Genomic DNA, 8,962 nt, shown 5'->3' with positions numbered 1-8,962 from the left:
CAAGAATTGAAGAAATACACGAAGAATTGTTTTCAATTTGCTTAACGTGTTACGAAACAATATTTCAAGAAGGCCAAAAACCAATGAAAACTCTCAAAAATCCATATTTTACAGAATATTTTCTCCAAGTACCTTAAGGAATAATGCCATAATGTACATGCTAACTACGAAGTAATGAATTCAGAATTTCAGATGTTATTTAACAACATGCAAATTTGGGAAGATAAATAAGCACCAAAGAATCTTATGAAACATACCTAGAACATAATAAAAGTTCAAGTCAAGTACTCAACTTGTTTCTGCAAACAAAATACGCAGATATTGCGTAAGCCAATTTCTATATTGAAGGCATAAATGAAATGCGTGGTATAATGAAATACATAAGCAAGGAAGTCACATGGCCGGAGAAGAGGGAGCACGGTTACTCCTTGCCCAATTAGACCGATGCGTGCCCAATAGGTACTACCGCATGTAGGGCACTGGTTGTTTGCTGAAACTGAAGGCGTGGAGTTGCGCATTTCGAATTTCGAATGCGACACATGGGTTATGTGAAGGAAGAAGTAACTCTGACAGTGGTACGTGAAATGCACTTCTATGTTGTTCGACCGCTTTGGGTCTCACATAACACCCAGCTTCCTCTTATCGATCCACGAAACTGTTTGCATGCAACAGTGGTCTAACCTCTGGCAAGGCTTCCATGGTGAGTGTAGCCGAAGAATCCCAAAACTTCTGTGCTAGAGTTTGCCAACTTACGCATGTAAAGAATGGACGCGGTGGACGTTATGGAGGCTATATTGATAGCGCATAAATATATCACAATAAATTTTAAAACATACTTATTTTCATGTCAAATTAATTGCATACCGATAAACACAAACCCACATTTCCACTGATCGAAGTAGAGTAGCTACTCCAATTAGCTGTACATATTTAAAATGATATAATTTTTCATAGAGTCTCGAAAAAATTTCACCGTCGAATTCATCTCGCAAAACAATTCCTATTCAAAGGGACACAACTCTTATCTATCATCCTTCTATTCATTTTCACATGTTTCCTTTTCTCATTTTTTGCTTTTATTTTTTTACTCTCCCTACCTCCTTACTATGTTTCTCCCCTTATTTCTTGCTATTTCTCAGATAACAGCTGCATTGCGTTTCCGCTTCAACGCTTACATGATGATATACAAGATGCAATACAAACTCCGGCTGTAATAATGTCAGAAGTATCGCACTTACAGATGCTCACATTTAATTCTTGTTTATATTGAACAATGTTTCGCTCTCGCTGGAGGGAGTAATTCTTATTAAACCACCTATAACTGATCGGTACAAGATATATATAACCAATTTTGTGTGTGCCGTGGCTTTGTAGTAAGGAGCTGGCTTCCCAATCATAGGGTCCGGATACAGTCTGAATACGTGTCACCTCAGGCAAGTGTGTTTTACTATAGCCTCGGGCGGTCCAAAGCCTTGTGAGTGGATTTCATAGACGGAAACTAAAAGAAGCCCGTTGAATATGTGTGTGTGTGCAAATGCGTGTATGTGTGTGCGTCCGTTTGTTTTTGAGTGTGTGTTTGTCACCCGCATGACCGATCAGGAAGCGGTTTTGGCGTGTTAACATTCCTGCAACATCCTGGTAAGACAAAAGTTACGGTTAGAATCTGTCCTGGTATAAAAGAATATATGTATATATATATATATATAAATATGCATGTATACATATATATGTGTATATACTATACATATATATACATACATATATATATGTATATACATGTACATGCATATACACACACACTCATACACACACACACACACACACACACACACACACACACACACACACACACACACACACACACACATATATATATATATATATATACACATATTTAAATAAGCAACAATAATAACTTCGGTAATTTGGTACGATCGTTTCGCACTACATCATTTTATTAAATGTTGTAAGTATTACAACAGTTTTAGAATGCTGAGCACTCATTAACCATTAATAGAGGTTTTCGATTAATACATAATTTTCATATCAAGTGATAACAATATAGAGAAGGTAGATATATAGACAAAGATGTGGATTTAAATTTTAAGAACATTTTATTTAGTTGGTTTATCAGCTTTAGGATATTAGGATGTTGAGTTATATATTTATCAAAACGACAACCATAATAATATACATATGTACATTATAAAATGCAATACATATAAGATAAGTATACAATTAAAGAAAAACTTAATATAAATTATTAATCGTCAAAACCTCTTACAGCTGTTTCAGCCTTTGGAAAATGTAATTTTTTGTACCCATACATGTCAATTTTGTTGAAGTTGTAGGCAGTAAAAAATGAGGTAATAATAATATATGTGTGTGAGTGTGTGTGTAAAGCATAATTACTGCATGTGTAAGTATTCTTCTAATACTTTCTAATGCTTTGGAATAAATAGACACACATGAATAACTACCAGCTGAGGCATGTGGTTTTGGATCTTCTCCATTTTCTTATTTGCTGAATATATATATATATATATATATATATGTGTGTGTGTGGGTGTGTATGTGTGTGTGTGTGTGTATGTGTGTATGTATATGGCTCAGTGGTTAGAGCGTCAAGCTTACGATCGTGAGGTTGTGAGCTCGAATCCCGGACCGGGCTGCGTGTTGTGTTCTTGAGCAAGACATTTTATTTCACGTTGCTCCAGTTCACTCAGCTGTAGAAATGAGTTGCGTCGTCACTTGTGCCAAGCTGTATCTGCTGTTGCTTTTCCCTTGGATAACATCAGTGGTGTGGAGAGGGGAGGCTGGTATGCATGGGCGACTGCTGGTCTTCCATAAAACAACTTTGCCCGGACTTGTGTCTAGGAGGGTAACTTTCTAGGTGCAATCCCATGGTCATTCATGACCGAAGGGGGTCTTTACCCTATGTATATGAAGGGGCGTAACTTAGTGGTTAAGGCATTCGGCTCTAAGGATGGTAAGGTAGTGATTCAAATTCCCGGCGACGAGTTGTGTCCTTGAGCAACACGCTTTATTTCACGCTGCACCGGTCCACTAACCTGATAAAAATGAGTAGTACCTGTATTTCAAAGGGCCAAACTTGTAACACTTTGTATCCCATTGAATCGTGTCTGTTGAATGCTCAGCTAGTTGCACGTTAATTTCACGAGCCAGCTGTTCCGTTGATCGTATTCAGCAAACCTTGTATATATATATATATATATATATATATATACATATATATATATATACATATACATATATATATATATATACATATATATATACATAGATATATACATATATATATACATGTATGTATGTATGTATGTATGTATGAATGTATGTATGTATGAATGTATGTATGCATGTATGTGTGTGTGTGTGTGTGTGTGTGTTTCTTTGCCCCACAGCATTTGCTTGAGAACCGATGCCGGCGTGTTTCAGTCCCCACAAGTTAGCACTTCGGCAAAAGAAACCGATAGTATAAGTACTAGGCTTACAAAGAATTAGTTCTGGGCTCGATTTGCTTGACTAAAGGCGGTTCTCCTGCATGGCCGCAGTGAAGTGACTGAAACAAATAAGAGAATAAAACAATATAATATATATAAAACTTTCCAAATTACTTTGGTTACAACAACATAGCTTATGTTTTCTTTTATTGTTTGTTTACTTACCTGGTTATCACATAGCGTGGGTGTGGGAAGGATTAATTAAGTCGTCGATTGAATGTAAAATACGTTGGCCCAAGTACCTTCTCGTTCTATTTTAAGTACATTATGCAGTTTATATTGTCTGCTACAGATATCTCTCTCTCTCTCTCTCTCTCTCTCTCTCTCTCTCTCTATCTATCTATCTATCTATCGATATACACACTCGGGCATCCACGCCTATATATTTTCATATATACGAGGGGCGTTCAATAAGTAATGCCCCTGACCCACTTCCCATAGCAGTAGAGCAACGAAGGACATAAACAAGGACACATATCCATCTTCTGTTATCGATCAGATATACTAATTTCGTGCCCTTAATAAAACTGGGTATTAATAGTTTTCCCTGTTTTGTCAGCCCATGGCTATTGAGTTGTTTTGACGCTTATCTCTATCAATACTGGTGCCGGTTATCGCCCTCTGTTAATTTCGTGTCTACCTGCCTATGTATGTATATATATATATATATATATATATATGGCTTAACAGCCCTCACCGTTTGTTTTTACTGTTTTGTTCTCACTGTTCTGTTTTTGTTACCACTTTCACCCTCCGCAAAATATCCCAAACTTTATTTAATTTGCTTTGTGGGAAGTACTGTTTTAAAGAAGTCGCGTCTTGTCCCTACCTTCGAAAAGCGAAGGAGATAAAACAGGGGACAACTCATGAAGGGAATTTCCGTGTCTCGTTTCTCTGTTTGTTTGTTTCTAATTTCTGTATTGCCCAAAAGGGGCTAAACATAGAGGGGACAAACAAGGACAGACAAAGGGATTAAGTCGATTAGATCGACCACAGTGCGTAGCTGGTACTTAATTTATCGCTCCCGAAAGGATGAAAGGCAAAGTCGACCACAGAGAAATTTGAACTCAGAACCTAACGGCAGACGAAATACGTCTACGCATTTCGCCCGGCGTTCTAACGTTTCTGCCAGCTCACCGCTTTCTGTTTGCTTGTTTCTTTCGTTGTTCGAAAAAAATTCGTTTTCTATGTTTTTGCTTTTTATGTTCTCGTTTCTCATTTTGTCCAGTTTTTTTTAAGTCCTGTACCCATATATGCATGTATATATACATATATATGTATATAAACATATATATATATATATATATATGTTTATATATTATATATATATACTTATATATAGCAGATAGATAGATAGTAGGACAGAAAGGTAGAGAGAAAGATAGATAGGTAGACAGTTAGATAGAGTGGTAGGTGAATATATACATATATATATATATATATATATAACGTAAGGGATATTAGCCATCTGAATGTGGCTAGCCACTGGGGGGGGGGTTGTTACTGATGCTTTTAGCCCCAGGCGATCAACGTCACCAGAAGGACTTTAGACACTTTCTCAGTGCCCTTGTGTTTTGAAACTATAGTCCGTATGTAGTACTCGGGTCTTCGAGGGAGGATGACCCCCCTTTGCAATTATCACAAGGGCACTGAGATAATGTCTAAAGTCCTTCTGGTGACGTTGATCGCCTGGGGCTAAAAGCATTAGTAACCCCCCCCCAGTGGCTAGCCACATTCAGATGGCTAATACCCCTTACGTTGTCGAGCGGTTACTGTTTATATCTCGTTCAGAGATTTATTATTGTTATATATATATATATATATATATATATATATATATATAAATTAAATTAGAGATAAAACCACTATTAGGCAAATCAGTGAAAAACATAAACCAAAACATAGAAACAAAATTAATTAATATAATATACAAAATATATAAGATATAAAATTCAAAATTTAAATTATTTAAATTTAGAGTTAAAAATTTAAAATTATTAATTTATATTTATAAATTTTTATATATGCATATTTTTAAACTTTTATTTTTATTTATTTTTTTTTATTTATTTATTTATTCTTTTAAAAAATATGTATAACTATCAAAAAGTATTAACAAATTTAATATAAGATAAAAAGTAAAACCACTACGATCGTTTCATGCCCATAACCTAATTCGAATAACAATAATTTAAATTCAATTAATAATACTTGGTGGAATTGATTAATTAATTAATTTTACCCTCAATTGTTGAAATTATAATTCATCTCTCTCTATATAATGCCGCGGATTTTACCGAAAAAAGCATAGTGTTTACTGATTTTAACCCACGCTTGTGGAAAGGGGAGAGCAGAAATTCTTCGCTTGCATTTTTTAGTTTGTTGGCACTGTTAGTTACGAGCAGATCTTCTGAAGCGAGAGGAAGCCGAAAGGGTATGCTCCCACTTTCAGTGTTTTCAAATCCAAACCAGGGAGTTCTGAGCTGATGATAGAAATGTCGTGTTGACTAATCTTGAAACGTACGTTCTCAAATAACCTTTGCACTTGATTTTTTAATGTCTCTACCCCCATATTTGCGTGAGTTGAATTGAGCAAACACTATATGAGAGAGGTTTTCTTTAAGTATTAGAAATAGTTTTAAAAAAGTTTTCTTTGGCTGCTATTTCTAATGAGTTCAGTATGCGGCAAAGTAATTTATTTTACTAAGCCCTTTTATATAATATATATATATATATATATATATATATATATATATATATATAATACCCACGAAGTAAACGCAAACATTACAAAAAGATATTAATATAGAAAGAGGATACAATTAAGATTTACTTTTTAAAAAATGAAAATATATTACTACCGTACTTATGAAGGTAAAACAACCAAAGTAATTTGGCAAATTACTTTGGTAAATATATATATATATGTAAATAGGCATGTGTACATATATATGTGTATATATTATACATATATATATATACATATATATATATTAAAATATATATGTATATATATATGTACATACATACATTCACACACACACACACACACACACACATATATATATATATATCCAAATAAGCAACATTAATAACTTCGTTAATTTGGTACGATCGTTTCGCACTACATCATTTTATTAAATGTTGTAAGTATTACAACAGTTTTAAAATGCTGAGCACTCATCAGCCATTAATAGAGGTTTTCCATTAATACATAATTTTCATATCAAGTGATAACAATATAGAGAAGGTAGATATATAGACAAAGATGTGGATATAAATTTTACGAACATTTTATTTAGTTGGTTTATCAGCTTCAGGATATTAGAATGTTGAGTTATATATTTATCAAAACGACAACCATAATAACATACATATGTACATTATAAAGTTCAATACATATAAGATAAGAATACAATAAAAAAAAAAAACTTAATATGAATTATTAAAATCGTCAAAATCACTTACAGCTGTTTCAGCCTTTGGAAAAAGTAATGTTTTGTAACCATACATGTCAATTTTGTTGAAGTTGTAGGCAGTTAAAAATTAGGTAATAATAATACATGTGTGTGAGTGTGTGTGTGTAAAGCATAGTTACTGCATGTGTAAGTATTCTTTTGATACTTTCTTATGCTTTGGAATAAATAGACAGACCTGAATATCTACCAGCTGATGTATGTGGTTTTCGATCCTCTCCATTTTCTTATTTGCTGAATATATATATATATTTATATATATACATGTATGTATGTATATATGTATGTATGTATGTGTGAGTATGTGTGTGTGTGTGTGTATGTGTTTGTGTGTGTTTGTTTGTCCCCACAACATTTGCTTGACACCCGATGCCGGCGTGTTTAAGTCCCCATAAGTTAGCAGTCCGGCAAAAGAAACCGATAGTATAAGTACTAGGCTTACAAAGAATAAGTCCTGGGATCGATTTTCCTGACTAAACGCGGTTCTCCTGCATGGCCGCAGTGAAATGACTGAAACAAATAAGAGAATAAAACAATATAATATATATAAAACTTTCCAAATTACTTTGGTTGTCTTTACCTTCATAAGGTCAGCAGTAATTTTTTTTCTCATTTTTCTTAAAGTAAATCTTAATTGTGTCGTCTTTCAATATTGATGTCTCATTGTAAAGAATTCCCTGTTGCATGTCAAGAGGCGAATGTAGAAGATCATTCTTCCATCTGAATGGATTTAATTAATCCACAAAATCCTTTCCCTCATTATTAATTGCAGAATCACAATGTATACGTCCCCGCATTAATTATTTCGTTGTGGTTAAGCACTTCATCATAGACCACACCTTTCATATCTCAGCAAACACATAATATTCTTAGGATCCTGTCTTCGTCTCTGAATAGATCCTCCTTTTCGACGTTGAATCAACCAGGGAAAGTTTGGCATAACGAGATAAACATATGACGTCAATCTTACACGATAGAATTTTAAAATTCAGGAAAGAATATCCTTCCGGTAAAGAAAATGATTTCGTTGGGATTTTAACACTTATCAGACCAATACTAAATTATTATTTATAAAGAGAAGAAAGGTTAAAGTAACAACAACATAGCTTATGTTTTCTTTTATTGTTTGTTTACTTACCTGGTTATCACATAGCGTGGTGTGGGAAAGATTAAGTAAGTCGGCGATTGAATGTAAAATACGTTGGCGCAAGTACTTTCTCGTTCTATTTTAAGTACATTATGCAGTTTATATTGTCTGCTACAGATCTCTCTCTCTCTCTCTCTCTCTCTCTCTCTCTCTCTCTCTATCTTTCTATCTATCTATCTATCTATATACCTACCTACTTACCTACATACATACTTATCTCTCTATCTCTCTATCTATCTATCAGCACACACACACACATATATATATGTGTGTGTGCGTGTGTGTGTGTATGTATATATGTATGAGTGTGTGTATATATATGTATGTATATATGTATATATGTATGCATACATATATATATATATATATATATATATATATATATATGTATAGACATACACACACACACACAATATATTTTACAGTTGCCCTGCAACAGCCCTTCTATATCCAGAAGAAATATTTTTGTGATGTGTGTGTTGGTGTTAGTAGTGACCATCCTGTATAAGTTGTTGGTGGTGGCCTTGTATGGTGGTGGATGTAGTTCCAGGTTTTTGTTTGAAGCCAGGTCAGTAGCTGGACAATCCTTTGTGCCATGCCCAAAAAAAGATTGTTGTTCAGCTGCTGCCCTTTTCACATCCGGGTGAGATAGACCATTTCTTGGGCCACGCACTACATCCTCAAGACGTCTTTTGTAATTAGACAGTCCGCCATTTTTCTTCTTTGTTCAGTCTTATTTCATGGTTTCTTACCAATAGATAAAGAGCCGGTTTCTAAACTAAATCTGAGGCTCCTTCATTGGAATTTCAACACCA

The sequence above is a fragment of the Octopus sinensis genome, linkage group LG1 (genome assembly GCF_006345805.1).
Source record: "Octopus sinensis linkage group LG1, ASM634580v1, whole genome shotgun sequence".
Lineage (NCBI taxonomy): Eukaryota > Metazoa > Mollusca > Cephalopoda > Octopoda > Octopodidae > Octopus > Octopus sinensis.
This window is presented reverse-complemented; position numbering follows the sequence as displayed.